Source organism: Pristis pectinata, chromosome 1 (assembly GCF_009764475.1).
Source record: "Pristis pectinata isolate sPriPec2 chromosome 1, sPriPec2.1.pri, whole genome shotgun sequence".
NCBI lineage: Eukaryota > Metazoa > Chordata > Chondrichthyes > Rhinopristiformes > Pristidae > Pristis > Pristis pectinata.
In genome coordinates this window covers 135425814-135444689 of record NC_067405.1, presented here as the reverse complement: position 1 = coordinate 135444689, position 18876 = coordinate 135425814, and the positions used below count along the sequence as shown (strand labels likewise).

General features: G+C 43.2%; 1 protein-coding gene across 1 annotated transcript in view; it reads right to left on the bottom strand.

Moving 5' to 3' along the window:
* fbln5 (fibulin 5) overlaps window positions 1–18876 on the bottom strand; it is a 67988-nt gene that overhangs the window by 35962 nt on the left and 13150 nt on the right. The window lies entirely within an intron of this gene.

The window sequence follows — 18876 nt, the reverse complement described above, 5'->3', positions numbered from 1 at the left end:
CATCAAACGTACAGAATTTGTTTTAAAAAGAGAACATTTGAAAGGTAATTGGAAAACTGGAAAGCTGAGGTGTGAGCCAGTCAAGAATTGGCTTGGCCAGAGAGAAGATTAAAAGTAATAGATTCATGTTGTTTCTGAGCACAAGCTATATTCCTTTTTTGGGCTTGTTCTCAAAATAATTTGCTTTGTTTCTGGAAGATGTAAAAGGAAAGAACCAAAGCATTTCTACAGAATGAAATCATTTGTACAGCCAGTGAAATTCATCAAGATAAAGATTTAACTAATAGAAGGTGCAATGAAGGGCAAGCCAAAAGCACAATATGGATTGTTACACAGACTTGTACAAACCTATCTGACAACTACACTGGCCCATTAATGGCTGGATGCCAGTGCTAACAGAGGCCACCTGTTTTCAGTTAGTCTCACACTTCAGAGAATTTAGCTTCAGCAATCTCGACATCTGCTCCTAATGTTAACGAGTAATCATCTCCAGAGAAATGGTTCTGCTCCTTGGACGACCACAAAAAATAATTCAACACTTAATTATTTGTAGGCCTCGAAAGATCCACTGTCTGTTGTAAAGTGGACCTGTTTACATCATAGGATGCCAATTTCCTTATTAGAGAGCTTAAAATAGGTGGACACCTGGCTCTTACAGAATGGTTCTGGTCACACTGCCTGGTGTTACTTGGGCAACAAAGCACATTGGGGCCATTAACACCAAGGGTGACGGGAATAGTTGGCCACAGTTACTTTAAGCAACCTGAAGCTGACGTTGTAAGTGCTTTATTGCTTTCAGTGGGACCAGATTGAAAAAAAATGAACAGAGCAGGCAGTAAATTCTTCAGATTAATTTGTTGCCTTGATGGGGAAATGAGTTAGGATGGGGAAATGTTTAATTGGAGCAAAATAACAAGCTGCTGGAGGAACTCAGCAGGACAGGCAGCATCTGTGGAAGCAGAGGGATAGTTGACATTTCACGTCGAGACCCTGCATCAGGACTGAGAGTGTGGAGGGGAGATGGCCAGTTCAACGAGGTGAAGGAGGGGTGTGAGGCAGGAGCTGGCAGGTGATAGGTTGAACCAGGTGAGGACATAGAACATAGGACAGTACAGCACACAACAGGCCCTTTGGCCTACAATGTTGTGCTGACATAGCTAATCCCTCCTACCTACAGAACGCCCATATCCCTCCATTTTCCTCTCATTCATGTGCCCATCCAAGCCCCTCTTAAAAGCCCCCAATGAATTTGCCTCCACCACCCCATCAGCAACGCATTCCAGGCATCCACCATTCTCTCAGTAAAAAACGTACCCCTCACGTCTGTTCTGAACCTACCCCCTCTCACCTTAAGTGCACGCAGTCTGGTATTGGATCGCTCAATAATGGGAAAAAGATATTGCTTGTTCACTCTATCTATGCCCCTCATAATTTTATACACTTCCAACAGATCACCCCTCAGCCTCCGCCGCCCCAGAGAAAAGAGCCCAAGTTTGTCCAGCCTCTCCTGATAGCACATGCCCTCTAATCCAGGCAGCATCCTAGTAGAACTCCTCTACACCCTCTCTAAAGCCTCGACATCCTTCCTGTAGTGAGGTGACCAGAATTGCACGCAATACTCTAAATGCAACCTAACCAGAGTTCTATAGCGATGCATCATAACTTCTTGACTCCTATACGCAATACCCCTATTAATAAAAGCAAGGAAGGGGAAGATGGGCAGATGGCGCCAGGTAGGGGAAGGGGATGGTAAAGGTAAAGGCAGAGGCTAGAAAGTGATGGGAGACAATAAAGGGCTGCAAATTCTGGAATCTGATAAGTAAGGAAGGTGCTAAGTGGAACCAGATAAGGGAGGGATGATGGGCAGGTAGAACCAGTGGCAGAGAGGATAGGAGACCCAGTTGACTGTGTAAGTGATAGGCAGGTGGAACCAGGTGAAGGAGGGGAAAGAAACCGGGTAATGAGGACTGGAGGAATGGGGACGGTGGTTTGGAAAGGAGGGGTGAGAGAACTTGGGCAGATGGGAAGAGAAAGGAACACAGGGGTACGGGTTACCTTGGAAAGTTCATTAGGCTGTTGACTCCCTAGGTGGAATATGAGGTAATGTTCTTCTCTCTTATGTTGGGCCTCACCTTGGCAGTGGAGAAAGCCGAGGACCGACAGGTCAGTGTAGGGAATGAGGAGTTGAAATGGTATGCAACCAGGAGCTCAAGACAGCCATTGCAGAAGAGTGCAGGCGCTCAGCAAAGCAGTCACCTAGTCTACCCTTGGACTCGCCAGTGTAGAGGAGACCACATCCCAAGCACCGAATTCAATAGACGAGGTTGGAGGAGGTGCATGTGAATCTCTGCCTCACCTGGATGTTGAAGTAGTCCTTCTGTCAGGAATTATTTGTGTTACTATTTATTTCAAGTAGGTATTGCTTTTTTAAATTATGGAGTCTGTAGAATATAATAGAATATTTCCTACAAAGAACAAAGAATTTTAATAAGTATTGGCTTTCTCATTCTGGAACCCAATACTCTAGGATTTTCCTGGAATCTTTAGGAATTGAGGATTAATCTCCAGGCACTGTAACAGACACACATGCATGAAAGCCAAATGAGCATTAGAGATACTGGCTTTCTTTTTGTTTTCTTTTAACATTTCCCCTCATATGTTGTAAAGGGAAAATGCCTGTCTCATTGACAGGATTAAATCAATTGGATAACAGTTAGCCTGTTCCCTTTCTAATTGGCCACGGGAAGGCAGTGCCCTTGAGAATTGAACCATGATGGGAGTGGTGGATCCATTCAAGGTAAGAATTCATGTGATAAAATTTACCAGAAATCACCTAAATTGAATTGGCAAACATATCTCTCATTTTCCAAGCTGTTAATCTGTGGATTAAGCCAAAAAGCTACGTAGTCACAAGAGGAGATATGGCCAATTAGAAAGGCTCCTTGTTATCCAATTGGTTTAATTTTGTTTCAATCAGAAAGTGAGTTTCTGTTGAAGTGAAGTGCATGAAACATATGAGATATTAATGAATTTGCTCTTAGATTGATACAACTTTACATTTAAAACAAAGTGTTCACTCACATCTTTCTCCTTTAGCTACAGTCAGCTATTTCCTTGGGCTAGCATAAAGAACAAAAAGCTGCAGTCTAACTGCCGACCATTGCACACTAAATGTCTGCTGGAAAGTGCATTATGTGTAGACTTTGGCACAGGATGTGCTCTATTATCAAGTATCACATCTCAAGGTATACTGGCCTTGGAGGGAGTGCAGCATAGATTGATCAGGACAAGACCTGGACTCCAGGAGAGAAAGTTAAGGAATGATTTAAAATAAAACAGTTTTGAGTTCAATTCAACTCCCACACTCCAAACCACTGTGTGACCTCACTGCAGAAACCACAGCAGAGCAATGAACCATCACCTACTCAAGGGCAGGGTGAGACAATCAGTGAAACGTTTGCTTTATTGGGCATTGATGCAGAGAATGTTGGCCTGGGAGAGTTCACTGGTGTTGGTCCACTTATCCTTCCAGTGAATTTGGAGGATTTTGCAGAGATAACATTGGTGCTATCTTGAGACACCTACTGTAAGTAGTCCAGGTCCTAGCAATATATAGAAAAACCTGAATCATTGCTGCCCAGTAGACCACAAGCTACTCCCAGCGGACTTTGTTGAGTAGGCTATGTCGTTCACATGCCCATCAATAGATTCCCACAAGAGACTGAGCTCAATCATGGGAAGACACTAGGCAGATAGAGGAAAAGTGCTCAGAGCCTCCTAGAGAAAATTCGGCATCCCCACTGACTCCTTGGACTGCTCAAGGTGGAGAAGGAGCATTCGGGATGGTATTGAGAACCTCAAGTCCATACGTCCAGAGCACAGAGAAAGCCAGCACAAACAGAGCGCATCACCTCATAAAGCCACCCTCCCAGTCACCAGGGTTCTCCTGCGTCATCTGCCACATTGAACCCGCAAATTGGAAAGAAAGTAAATCATCCTTGATCCTGAGTGATTGCCAGTGACTAGAAGACATGGTTTCATTAAAAAGCTTATCCTTGCTTGCAATTGTGGTCCCATTTTGGATGCTACGTTATGGAGTAGGTTTGTGTGTGGACAGGTGGATAAAAAAATTCAGTCAAGGTAGCTGAGTATGTAAAAGCTGACATTCAAACTTGCATATCAACTTGCTGTGTCAATAGAAATACCATCCAAGAAAAGCAGGGGATTTTGTCTTCACAGCAACTGATATCACTGCAGTCCACAGTGAGACCAGCACCGCAGAGTCAGAATCAGAACCAGGTTTATTATCACTGACGTATGTTGTGAGATGTGACTGTGACAAGTGACAATCGACTGATAATTCCAGTTCAGTCCATTGCTACCATTGCAATAGCTGTCACAAATTTGTCAGTCTGGAACAGCCAAATGTTTCAGTTGCCCATTTCAAAAGCCTGCAGATATAAGGCTAATCCTAGCAACATAAACAGTGTCAGTGCCGAGTCAAACAACAGTAAGGAGGCCTTCATAGTTTGGAAGTTCAGTCAGACAATGAGGAACTGAGACTGTACTGTATCTAAACCACAAACAATAGTGGCCTCAAACAGAGAGTCAAATAAAGGTGTCATTAACAACCAGTGCATTGACATATGAATTGTTAGCATTGCACATAGTTCAATAATGAATAAAGATATTTACTTTGGCAAGTTCAGCCAGACACTGTTAATAGAACACACTGTCACACTGAAAATCTACTCTGGTGAAATTTTACTGATATTTGGACACAGGATAAAACAATGGACATCAAGTACAGCTACCTACTATCATTGGAGCAAACACAAAACAGACCAACATTAATAGAGAAGGACTGGCTGAGGGAATTTAAGCTAGATTGGAGGAATGTTTTCAGTGGTGACACTTCAAAGTCACTCTTTAACATATTGGTGGGAAGGTATGACAATATGTTCAGTGACAGCTTCTCTTGCACAACAAGGTACAGTGTGTACATTTGCATCAGATTAGATGGAAAATTGACCTACTGCAAACCCAGACTAGCCCCTTATGCTCTAAGGAGTCAACTCGAGAAGTGCTTGTTGTGAAAGCTGATTACTGGCCAACAAAGCAATGAGACTGTTTAAGCTACAAAGTCACACCATGTCAGTATCTGCTGGCTACTTTGCAAGGCTTGCATATAAAGTTGAGACACAAGAGACTGCAGATACTGGGATCTAGAGCAACACACAAAACACTGGAGGAACTCAGCGCGTCGGGCAGCATCTGTGGAGGGAAACGGACAGTCGACGTTTCAGGTCGAGACCCACTCATCTGGACCGAGAAAAAGAGGGGAGATAGTATAATGAAGAGGGTATAAAACCTTTTTATACTGGCTATGTCCTATCTTTCTTTCAGTTCAGATGAAAGGTCTCAACCCAAAACGTCAACTGTCCATTTCCCTCCATAGATGCTGCCTGACCTGCTGAGTTCCTCCAGTGCTTTGTGTGTTGTTACACATAATGTCAGCAAGGTGGGGTTAGTGCAGGAAGGAGGTGCAGAGGTAAAACGTCAGCCATGATCTTAGTGAAAGGCAGTAAGTACGATCATGGCCAATATAGCAGTAACGTCCTGATGAAGGGTCTCGACCCGAAACGTCGACTATATATTGTCCTCCATAGATGCTGCCTGACCTGCTGAGTTCCTCCAGCATTTTGTGTGTGTTGCTTCAGATTCCATCATCTGCAGAATCTCTTGTGTCTCCGTTTATGTTGTCCATGACGGCTGAGGGAGATACGATCAGAGCTATCCAGCTGAGTGAAAAATCAATTCTCTGACGCAGACCACACTGATGCTTCCTTTGAATGTGAATTAATTAGAAATAATTGCTTAGTGGGCAGGAGGGATTGCTATCAAACAATCTTCTGGAGGAACTCAGCGGGTCAAGCAGCATCTGTCGCAGGAAAGGAAGTGTCGTTGTTTTGGGTCGAAACCCCGCATGCTTTGTTGCTCCAGATTCCAGTGTCTGCAGTCTTCTGCGTCTCCAGGGATTGCTATCCCTGACAACACCCTGGTGGATTCTGTGTAGTCAGGATAAAGTCTGCGAAGACCTCAGAGAATTTCTGAAGCCATTTCTAGGTCATCACTGCCAAGATTCTCCAGTGGACTGGGGACATAGTTTGCTTCCTGAAAGCAGAAGGTGCAAGAGGGCTAACTCTCTTTGAATAAGGTCTCATTCCATGATCCCTCCCTCCAGCCACACTGACACCTACACACCTCCGTTCATCAGAAAAGGTGACTTTATCTCCCCATGCTGGCTAACAGACAACAGTTCAATGAGCAAAAAAACAATCTGCTGGAGGAACTCAATGGGTCGAGCAGCATCTATGGAGAAAAAAGGAATTGTCAACGTTTCGGGTTGACGATCTCTTCCCCCCTTCCCACAAATGCTGCTCAATCCGGTGAGTTCATCCAGCAGATTGTTTGTTGCTCCAGATTCCAGTGTCTACAATCCCTTGTGTCTCCAAAGAGTTCAATGACATTTTTTAAAATAAAACATGTTTTATTTATTGCCTCAGTGATGTTTCTCAATTTGTTTAGCTTGCTGCATTGCCTGGAGATATGTACTTTGCTCCTAGAGACCCCCAAGAATATTGGCAAATGGTACTCAGGCATATACAATAATCTAACAATAGTCTACAATAGTCCTGATGCAGGGTTTCAACCCAAAACATCGACAATTTCTTTCGTCCCATGGATGCTGCCTGACCCGCTGAGTTCCTCCAGCAGATTGTTTGTTGCTCCAGATTTCAGCATCTGCAGTCTCTTGTGCCACAATAGTCTCATATTGTGTAGAAGCTGTAAAAGGGCCGGATTTTCTCCCAAGCAGCTGGGCAGAAGCAATGCATGAAAATTCAGTGTTGTCAGGAGTTTCCTCTCAGGCCTACAGCTGAGTCTCTAGCCTCAGGGACTGGGACTTGCCCATTGCCAAGGGACTTCAGTGTTTTTTCAAAACATTTTGATTGGAAGCTCTTCATTTGGCAAATATGCAGGTTGGAGAGTCCTGCCAATATTTTGTAAGTCCACAGAAGTTACCGCGGTGCAAGTGTGTGTGTGTGTGTGTGTGTGTGTGTGTGTGTGTGTGTGTGTGTGTGTGTGTGTGTGTGTGTGTCTGTGTGTGTCTGTGTGTGTGTCTGTGTGTGTCTGTGTGTGTGCTTGAATAGGATATGTTCAGGCCAGGATGAAGTGCTTCACAATCTCTTATCCTCAGTGGAAGCACATGAGTAGATGTGTTAGAAAGTAAAGCATGCATAGCCAAAACTCACATACTCCCCAGTGGCAGGTCATTTCAGTGATTACCAAATGCTTTCAACAATCAAAGACTCACTTCAGCAAGACTGACTGAAGCAGAATGCAGTCTTTAGTTTCATTTGTGGCTGGAGTGGGCTGAAGAAAGGGGATGTGAAAGTCTCTCACAGACTCAGGCACTCCAAAGGCCAGATATGAAAACCGAAGCAGAATCAGAATCTGAATCAGAATCAGGTTTATTATCACTGATTTATGTCATGAAATTTCTTGTTTTGCGGCAGCAGTACAGTGCAAGACATAAAAATTATTATAAGTTACAAAATAAATAAATAGTGCAAAAGAGGAATAACCAGGTAGTGTTCATGGGTTCATGGACCATTCAGAAATCTGATGGCAGAGGGGAAGAAGCTGTTTCTAAAACATTGAGTGTGGGTCTTCAGGTTCCTGTACCAGAGACTTCAGATGCTGGAAATGTGGAGCAACATACTAAGTGCTGGAGGAACTTAACAGGTCAGGCAGCATCTATGGAGGGAAGTGAATGGTTGATGTTTCAGCCCAATTGCAACGCTTCAACCTGAGACGTCGACTGTCCATTATGGTCAGTGTTGCCTTCTGGGTGGCTCACTGATGGAGCGCTGAGTAGATAGATAGATATCTTTATTAGTCACATGTACATTGAAATACACAGTGAAATGCATCTTTTGCGTAGGGTGTTCTAGGGGCAGCCCACAAGTGTCGCCACGCTTCTGGCCCCAACATAGCATGCCCACAACTTCCTAACCCGTACGTCTTTGGAATGTGGGAGGAAACCGGAGCACCCAGAGGAAACCCATGCAGACACGGGGAGAACGTACAAACTCCTTACAGACAGTGGCGGGAATTGAAGCCGGGTCGCTGGTGTTGTAATAGCGTTATGCTAACCACTACACTATATGCCTGCCTTGTTATTACAACAGGGCCTTCCTATTCTAAAGGCCCTCATGTTTGGAGGCTCCATGACATTGAAGGCATCTTGATTTTTAACTGCAGTAGTTTTGAGGTACCAGCCTCATTTCAAGTGACAAGCCATAATCCATGGGAATATTGGTCAAGGAGATCCTGGAATTAGTTCACTGAGGGTGATAGCTGCAAATTCGGCCATGACCAGCACCACTTTGTGGTATCTTCTTCATAGTGGAGAGGCATTTAATCTCTTGTGTTTCCTCCTGAACTTAACATTTCAAACCTTCTCCAGTCCTTTGCCCATGGTATTGGTATTGGTATTGGTTTATTATTGTCACTTGTACTGAGTTACAGTGAAAAGCTTGTCTTACAAACCCATCGTACAGGTCAATTCATTACACAGTGCAGTTACATTGAGTTAGTACAGAGTGCATTGATGTAGTACAGGTAAAAGCAATAACAGTACAGAGTAAAGTGTCACAACTACAGAGAAAGTGCAGTGCAATAAGGTGCAAGGTTACAACAAGGTAGATCGTGAGGTCATAGTCCATCTCATTGTAAAAGGGAACTGTTCAATAGTCTTATCACAGTGGGATAGAAGCTGTCCTTAAGTCTGGTGGTACATGCCCTCAGGCTCCTGTATCTTCTACCCGATGGAAGAGGAGAGAAGAGAGAATGTCCCGGGTGCGTGGGGTCTTTGATTATGCTGGCTGCTACACCAAGACAACAAGAGGTAAAGACAAGGAGTCCAAGGAGGGGAGGCTGGTGTCCGTGATGCGCTGGGCTGTGCCCACAACTCTCTGCAGCTTCTTGCGGTCTTGGGCAGAGCAGTTGCCGTACCAAGCCATGATACATCCAGATAGGATGTTTTCTATGGTGCATCAGTAAAAGTTGGTGAGAGTCAAAGGGGACAAACCAAATTTCTTTAGCCTCCTGAAGAAGTAGAGGCACTGGTGAGCTTTCTTGGCCGTGGCGTCTACGTGATTTGACCAGGACAGACTATTGGTGATGTTCACTCTCAGGAACTTGAAGCTCTCAACCCTCTCAACCTCAGCACCACTGATGTAGACAGGTGCATGTACACCCCCCCTTTCCTGAAGTCAATGACCAGCTTTTTAGTTTTGCTGACATTGAGGGAAAGGTTGTTGTCATGACACCATTCCACTAAGCTCTCTATCTCCTTCCTGTACTCCGACTCATCGCTGTTTGAGATTCGGCCTACTACAGTGGTATCATGTGCAAACTTGTAGATGGAGTTAGAGCAGAATCTGGCCACACAGTCGTGAGTGTATAGGGAGTAGAGTAGAGGGCTGAGGACACAGCCTTGTGGGGCACCAGTGTTGAGAATAATCGTGCCAGAGGTATTGCTGCCTATCCTCACTGATTGCAGTCTGTTTGTTAGAAAGTCAAGGATCCAGTTACAGAGGGAGGTGTTGAGTCCTAGGTCTTGGAGTTTGGTGACAAGCTTGTATTGAAGGCAGAGATGAAAATTATAAGCATCAGTTCACAAAAGAAGGCAGGGGCCAATGAAAGTTGTAAGATTGCTGTTTGCATATTCTAAGGGATAAACATCAGAAACAGGCAGTAGGATAGACACATAGCAGTTTGACCCTTTCAAAATGGCACTGGCTGCACCTTAGAAAAAATGGGGTGGTAGAGCTGCCAACCTCAGTGCAAGGGCAGGTATGAAATTCATCCTTCCCTGTGGAGAGATGCAATTGATAAATTGGTAAAATGGTTTAATATTGTCACATGTACCAAGGTACGGTGAAAAATTGTTTTAACATAGAATATAGAACATAGAACATTACATCACAGTATAGACCCTTTGGCCACGATGTTGTGCCGAGATTTTATCCTGCTCTAAGATCTATCTAACCCTTCCCTCCCACATAGCCCTCTATTTCTCTATCATTCATGTGGCTAAGTGTTTCTTAGATGTCCCTAATGCATCTGTCCCCCACAACCTCTGCAGGCAGTGTCTTCCACACACTCACCACTCTCTGTGTAAAAAACTTACCTCTGACATCCCATAGAGCGCATCATAGAAAGCATCCTATCTGGATGTATCATGGCTTGGTACAGCAACTGCTCTGCTCAGGAACGCAAGAAGCTGCAGAGAGTTGTGGACACAGCCCGGAGCATCACGGACACCAGCCTCCCCTCCTTGGACTCTGTCTTTACCTCTCGTTGTCTTGGTGAAGCAGTCAGCATAATCAAAGACCCCACCCACCCGGGACATTCTCTCTTCTCTCCTCTTCCATTGGGTAGAAGATACAGGAGCCTGAGGGCACGTACCACCAGACTTAAGGACAGCTTCTACCCCACTGTGATAAGACTATTGAACGGTTCCCTTATACAATGAAATGGACTATGACCTCATGATCTAGCTTGTTGTGACCTCGCACCTTATTGCACTGCACTTTCTCTGTAGTTGTGACACTTTACTCTGTACTGTTATTGTTTTCCTGTACTACATTAATGCACTCTGTACTGACTTAATGTAACTGCACTGTGTAATGAATTGATGGTTTGTAAGACAAGCCTTTCACTGTAACTCAGTACAAGTGACAATAATAAACCAATACCAATACCCCTTATACCTTCCTCCAATCACCTTAAAATTATGTCCCCTCGTGTTGGCCATTTTCACCCTGGGAAAAAATCTCTGCCTGTCCACTCAATTTATGCCTCTTATCATCTTGTACACCTCTATCAAGTCACCTTTTATCCTCCTTCTCTCCAAAGAGAAAAGCCCTTGCTCACTCAACCTATGCTCATAAGACATGCACTCCAATCCAGGCGGCATCCTGGTAAATCTCTTCTGCATCCTCTCTAAAGCTTCCACATCCTTCCTATAATTAGGTGACCATAACTGAGCACAATACTCCAAGTGTGGTTTAACCAGCATTGTACAGAGCTGCAACATTACCTCGCAGCTCTTGAACTCAATACCTCGACTAATGCATGCCATCCATACAGATCATTTCATCACATCAGTACATCAACATAGTACAAGGGAAAACAATAACAGAATGCAAAATATAGTGCTTAGAGTACAGAGAAAGTGCAGTGCAGGAAGACAATAAGGTACAAAGCCACCATGAAGTAGATTGTGAGGTCAAGAGTCCATCTTATTGTACTAGAGGTCTGTTCAATAGTCTTATACCAGCGGGATAGAAGCTGTCCTTGAGCCTGGTGATAGGTGCTTTCAAGCTTTTGTATCTTCTGCCTGATGGGAGGGGGGAGAAAAAAGAATAGCCAGGGTAGGAGGGGCCATTGCACACCTCCTATTCAGAAAGCATTTGAGTGAGTACGAACATTTTTTTGTCATTCTGCACTGCTGCACATGAACAGCTTAAACGTGGGTGGGGGTTGATGGATGGCCCAGTACAGAGGAGAACTCGCACCTCATCATTCAGGCCTCGGACCCTGCCCCACGAGTTGAAAAACATCAATACAGAATTTCTATGGCAGTGCAATCAGGCCCTACTAATAGCAAATCTTGGCATTTGCGCAGCAAGTTGTGGTGTCTCCAAACCAAAACCCAATGGAATTAATTTGTGGTTACTATAATTCCGCTTAAACATGATAGATTGGCCATTGAAATAAAATATGATACTTATTTTCTTGTTAAACAAAAGCAGAACTGAAAGGATCCCCACCCTGTGCAACAGTGTAAAGGAAGTGATAATGAATTGTAGCTTGTTTCATATTCCTTCTAAGAAAGTCAATTGAAACACTGCGGAGGGGGTACATATCAGGATTGGCTGCCACTTGTTTTATCCTACTGCATAATGCCAAAAACTACACTTAATATGTGCAACACATACACATATATTTACCACCAGTGTATTTTAGTGGTCACTGTATTTTCAAAATACATAGCCACATTGAAGGAAAGTACAGAGATTTATCTGTGACTTTGATGAAATAGTCATCTTTGGATCACTCTGTTATTACATGGACCAATGTTTCTCAGGGTTTTTGTATAAGTTGAAGGCTGACAAATATTTATTTTCATTAAAAAAAAATGGATTTTCAATGATTCTTGTGTTTATGGGCAATGAACTGTAGGCTAACCAGTTAATGAAGCCACAGCATTTGGTTAGAATCTAAAGTCCTCTTGAACCTGAAGTCATTAAGTGATTGGAATTTTGAGACATTATGAGGAGACCTTTGTAACCAACACTTCTTTACAAACTACACTTCTGAAACTTGGAAACAAACACTTCCTCGGAATTCCCCAAGGGAAACAAGACCTTCCAACTGGCAGTGTGAAGGCACGGTGCAGATCATTGGAATGCAAAGACATTGTTCTGAGGTGTCTGTAAACACTACATTCTACCCAGTCCAAACGAAAAGTGATTATTCTACATAGGAAATATTATTCTGCCATGGTACCTATTTAGCTAACTTTAAACAATTCAATCTTAACTTGCCAACTCTATGTTGATCATAAGAAGGTAATGCTATTATGGCGCCAGCGACCCTGGTTCAATTCTGGCTGCTGTCTGTAAGGAGTTTGTACGTTCTCCCCATGTCTACATGGGTTTCCTCCAGGTGCTCCGGTTTCCTCCTACATTCCAAAGACGTAAGGATCAGGAAGTTGTGGGCATGCTATGTTGGCACCGGAAGCGTGGCGACACTTGCAGGCTACCCCCAGAACACTCTACGCAAAAGATGCATTTCACTGTGTGTTTCAATGTACGTGTGACTAATAAAGATATCTTATCCTGTGCACTTATTTTCATGCCTTTAGCCAGCTTTATCCACACTTGACTTCATGCAGCCTCAATAGACTCATTCAATGAAACTTAGGTGCACCATGCATTTTACTTAATAGTGTTGGTTAAAATATTATACATCCTCGCATCTCTAAACCTGAGCCTAACAAGGAAAGTTTAGTAAGTATTATAATCTTGGGCAAGTAAATAGAATACTAGTTTTATGAAAGCAGTCTGCTTGATTGGGTCCCAGTACACCAGTCTAACCTGTACTCACTCTACCACTGGTACGCCACAGCTATGTTATGTATCTTGTACAAAATGTAATACAGCAATTTGCTATCGCTCACTTGATCACACATCCTAAACGCATGATTTCTACTGCTTGGAAGGACGAAGACAAAGGAGGCCTGGGACAGCACCATCTCAGAGTTCTTATCAGGCTGCATTAGACCTTGGTTTGAAAATACATCACTGGTACTAAATGCTGTAACTCTCATCCCAGCAGCAGTAGAAACACCTTTAGGACAACAGCACATCAAGAAGGCAGCTCACTACCATCTTCTCAAGGGCAATTGTAAGTGTGCATTGAATGTTGACTTTTAGCTATGATATCCATATCCCGCTGACTGGATTAAAAAAATTAGAGATCACTACCTTATAACTGCAAACAACTGACTCACCCAAAGGCCTCTCGACCATGTGCAAGTCAGGAGTGTGATAGAATGACCTCCACTTGCCTGGATGAATTCAGTTCCAACAGAACTCTTAACAAGCAATATCCATCCGCCAGTCTAAACATTCACTCCCTCCACTGCCAGTGCACTGTGTCTACAATGAGCACTACCTACAAAAGGAATTGTGATTAAGCTACTTTGACAACACCTCCCAAATCCATGACGTCTGCCATTAAGATAGACAAGGGCAGCAGACCATGCAGGAATGCCACTAACTGTCTCAATGTTCCCTTCCAAGACACAGGCCATCGTAACAGATCATGGAAATATTGTGTTGTTCCTTCTTTAAATCCTGAAACTCCCTACTCAACAGCATCGTGGGAGCACCTTCACCAGATGGACTGCAGGAGTTCGAGAAGGCGGCTCACCACCACCTGCTCAAAGTGCAATTATTGTCGGGCAATAAACATTGGTGTTTCTGGTGAAACCCAGATTCCAAAAAAATGAATTTCAAAAAAGATTACCTAATCACTTTATGTCAACTTGGCTGCACCAACAATCCAAAGGCTGTGAAGTTAAGTTCCAACATCAGCAGTTTGAGAACTTGAATTTAATTTTATTTTTATACAGTAAAGATGGAATTGAAAAGTTTGTTAACAGTCAAACATGATAATGGAGTCATTGAATAGTCATAAGAAACCAACTAATGTCCTGCAGTGATGGAAATCTGATGCTCATAATTGTGAGCTCTAGGTGATTCCAGTCCAATGCCAATGACTCAAATGCTCCGTGAAGTGGCCCTGCTAGACTCTCAGTTGTGTTAAATGGATGCCAGTGATTAAATTAGGGATGGCCTATAATGACCTGATCTTGTAACAATGGTAACATACTGAGAAGAAAATCAACAAGAATGTTAATCTTACAACATATTAGCTGTGTGCTTAAATTGGTTTGTTTAACACTCGTTCCGGTTGACCACTGGGCTGCACCAGTGTTCTGAAGTAACAAGTTTCTGGATAAAAGCTCCTTTGTATCCAAGACATTAAGGTAATCTCTGCTGTAAATACAAGCATTGTATGAGTTTGCTACCTTGGCTTCATTCGGTCTTGTGGTGAGTGTGTTTTACATTTATTTCTCTCATGTGTTGGGTGCCAACTTTGGTCATTTCTTCCAAATTATATCAATGACTTTAGAGCCACATATTTTTATCTGGCAATATGGATCCTACTTTCTTTTCACTGAAACATGTATTTGAAATGCTCATTCCAGGTCTGCTGTTTGCTTCCAAGTGTATATACATTAATTATATTATTCAGGGTGAAATAGATACAAGGTGGTTTTTATTCAATAAATGAATTTAAAAGGTGAAATTGCAAAGTGACTGCATTCATTTTAGCTCTGGAAAAAATAGTTTATAAACAATGAATAATTTGCTCGCAGCTGTGGTGATCTGGAAATCTATAGAGGATGGTTAAATCAATCCCAGCTACTATTAATGCTCTAAAGGATGATGCAAAATCCAGTAGGCTCATGTCTTTTAAGGAAAGAAATTTGTTGTCCTTACCTGATCTGGTCTACTAGTGTCCCAATCCATTGCTGGCATGACTAACTCCTTGAATTATTCAGTTCGGGAAGATGTTTCACCACCAGCAACTGATTGTTTCATCAGCTTAATAAAATGCTATTAACTGGCCGAATCCTCAGTGGAAGAATTTGCCAGTGGCTCTTTAAAAGGTACATGTCAATGTTAACGTTGACTGACAACTGTCTAATATGCTTGTACAAAAACAGTACATTACCATTCCCAATAGATTTACTCTAGCAGCTGAAAGTTATTAAAATAAGTAACTTAGTTCCTTAATAGTCTTTTATTAAAATTGGTACAGACATGAAAGAGATTTAACCCATGTAGTCAATTTTTCCAGAGGAATGTATGGTTCATCCTCTTCAGTCACAGCATCCTATGGTCACTTAAATGCCTCCAGAGAATTACCTCTGCTAGGGTTAAGGAGAATCCCAAGGCTTTTTTCACGTACGTGAAGAACAGAAGGATGATGAGAGTAAAGGTAGGACCGATTAGAGACAAAGGTGGGAAAATGTGCCTGGAAGCTGTGGAAGTGGGTGAGGTTCTCAATGAATACTTCTCTTCAGTATTCACCGAGGAGAGGGGCCTTGATGACGCTGAGAACAGTGTTGGTAAGGTTAATGTTCTGGAGCATGTAGATATCAAGAGAGAGGATGTGTTGGAGCTGTTAGAAAATATTAGGACATATAACTCCCCGGGGCCCGACGGAATATTCCCCAGGCTGCTTCAGGAGGTGAGGGAGGAGATTGCTGAACTGTTGGCTAGGATCTTTGAGACCTCGTTGTCCACAGGAATGCTACCGGAGGATTGGAGGCGGCAAATGTTGTCCCCTTATTCAAAAAAGGTAGTAGGGATAGTCCAGGAAATTACAGACCAGTGAGCCTTGAGTCTGTGGTGGGTAAGCTGTTGGAAAGGATTCTAAGAGATAGGATCTATGAGCATTTAGAGAATCATGGACTGGTTAGGGACAGCCAGCATGGCTTTGTGAAGGGAAGATCATGTCTCATAAGCCTGATAGTGTTCTTTGAGGAGATGACCAGGAAGATTGGTGCAGTAGATGTGGTCTACATGGATTTTAGTAAGGCATTTGAAAATGTTCCACATGGTAGGCTTCTTCAAAAGGTCAGAGGGCAAGGGATCCAGGGAGGCTTGGCGGTGTGGATTCAGAATTGGCTTGCCTGTAGAAAGCAGAGGGTTGTGGTGGAGGGAGTGCATTCAGATTGGAGGGCTGTGACTAGTGGTGTCCCACAGGGATCAGTTCTGGGACCTCTACTTTTTGTGATATTTATTAATGACTTGGATGAGGGGGTAGAAGGGTGGGTTAGCAAGTTTGCAGATGACACAAGGGTCAGTGGTGTTGTGGAAGGTGGGGAGGACTGTTGAAGCTTGCAGAGGGATATCGATAGGATGCAGAGCTGGGCTGACAAGTGGCAGATGGAGTTCAATGTGGAGAAGTGTGAGATGGTATACTTTGGAAGAACAAACTCCAAGGCGGAGTACAAGGTTAATGGCAGGATACTGGGTAGTGTGGAGAAGAAGAGGGATCTGGGGGTTCATATCCACAGATCACTGAAAGTTGCCTCACAGGTGGATAGGGTAGTTAAGAAAGCTTATGGGATGTTGGCTTTCATAAGTCGTGGGATTGAGTTTAAGAGCCGCAAGGTAATGATGCAGCTCTACAAGACTGTTAGATCACACTTGGAGTACTGTGTCCAGTTCTGGTCACCTCATTATAGGAAGCATGTGGAAGCGTTGGAAAGGGTGCAGAGGAGACTTACCAGGATGCTGCCTGGATTGGAGAGTATGGATTATGAGGAGAGACTAAGGGAGCTAGGGTTTTACTCTTTGGAGGGAAGGAGACTTGATAGAGGTATACAAAATATTAAGAGGAATAGATAGAGTAGACAGCCAGTGCCTCTTTCCCAGGGCATCAATGCTCAATACAAGAGGGCATGGCTTTAAAGTAATGGGTGGGAAGTTCAAGGGAGATATCAGAGGAAAGTTTTTCACCCAGAGTGGTTGGTGCATGGAATGTGCTGCCTGGGGTGGTGGTGGAGGCAGATACATTGGTCAAGTTCAAGAGATTGTTAGATAAGCATATGGAGGAATTTAAAATAGGGGGATATGTGGGAGGAAGGGAATAGATAGTATTAGGAATGGTTTAAAGGTTGGCACAACATGGTGGGCCGAAGGGCCTGTTTTGTGCTGTATTGTTCTATGGTTCTATTCCAAATGAACACAATTGTAGATATTAACTATTTTTTTGCATGAAAAGTATCCCTGACATTGGTCCTTAATTCTCTATGCATCTTATCCTGTAGCTATGATTTAATTTGATGCATTCCTTTGGATTGTTCCTGTTATTACTTCACACAGCTCAATAAGGTCTAAATCCATACATGTCCTTTCAATTCAGGTGAATATAAAGGCCACAGCAAATCTAAGGCACACCGCACCTACGGGGAGAGGATTGTCTTGGGCATGAGGCCCGAGGTAGACTCATCCTAGGGGTGGGAATGTTACCTGGGCTATACCACTAACCCAACATATTGAAGCCAATTGGCTATTATTGAGTACAAGAAACACATATACTTTGACAACAATGATCAGAAAATATGTCTTTAACTACTTTAGGAACAGTCACTTTGTGGACAAACTCATTGAACTCTGATTTAATTTCAGCTGCACTTGACCTTAAGCACACTGTACCTCAATGAATCCATTCTCAACACATCTATCACCTCTTGGATTTGATTCAGTTCTCCCTGGTAACTTCTTTCCACACCTACGCTTTGGACAAAAGACTCAACCTGATGAAGTGTCTCAGCCCGAATCATCGACTATCCCTCTGCCTCCACAGATGCTGCCTGACCTGCTGAGCTTCTCCAGCAGTTTGCTTTTTGCTCCAGGTTCCAGCATCTGCAGTCTCTTTGTCTCCATTTAATTTACACTGCAAAGTCTCTTCAAGGTATGCCCACTTTAGAGGTTTTCCTCCTCTCAGTTCCAATCCAAGGTCTCGAATCGAAACATTGACTATCCCTTTACCTCCACAGATCTGCCTGACACGCTGAATTCCTCCAGTGGTTTGTTTTTTGCTCCAGATTCCAATATCTACAGTCCCTTGTGTCTCCACTTGACCTCACTTACTCCTGTATTCCTTTAAATTTTCTCGTTTTAACCTGCATCCTCTCATTCTTGGACCCGTTGTGCGCAGTTGGTCTATCCAGTTTTGTTAATCTCCTTTGCAATCTGGAAAATTTCAGTTCATCCATTATGAAGCCTTGGCGTGAGATTCTCCCTCTCTTAGTACATCAGGATGTTGCACAGCTTCCATATACCTTGTACCAAATCTTGCATCGTGACTACAATGTTACACTTTCAAAACAAAAGGCAGAGAAGGAGGGCATTCAGCCCATCATATCCATACTAGTCAAAATGGGCTTTAGTTTAATCCTTCTTTCCAGCTCTTGGTCCATATCCCAGCAGGTTATGGCTTATTGAGTACTGACTTAGCTGTAAAGTAATGATGGCTAAAATGCTTCAAACCTTACACACCACTTGCTTCAGATTAAAAATCATGATAAGATGGAAGTGAGCAAGTGAATTCATTTTTGCAAATGAGCCTTGGACAATTAAAGTGGCCACTTAC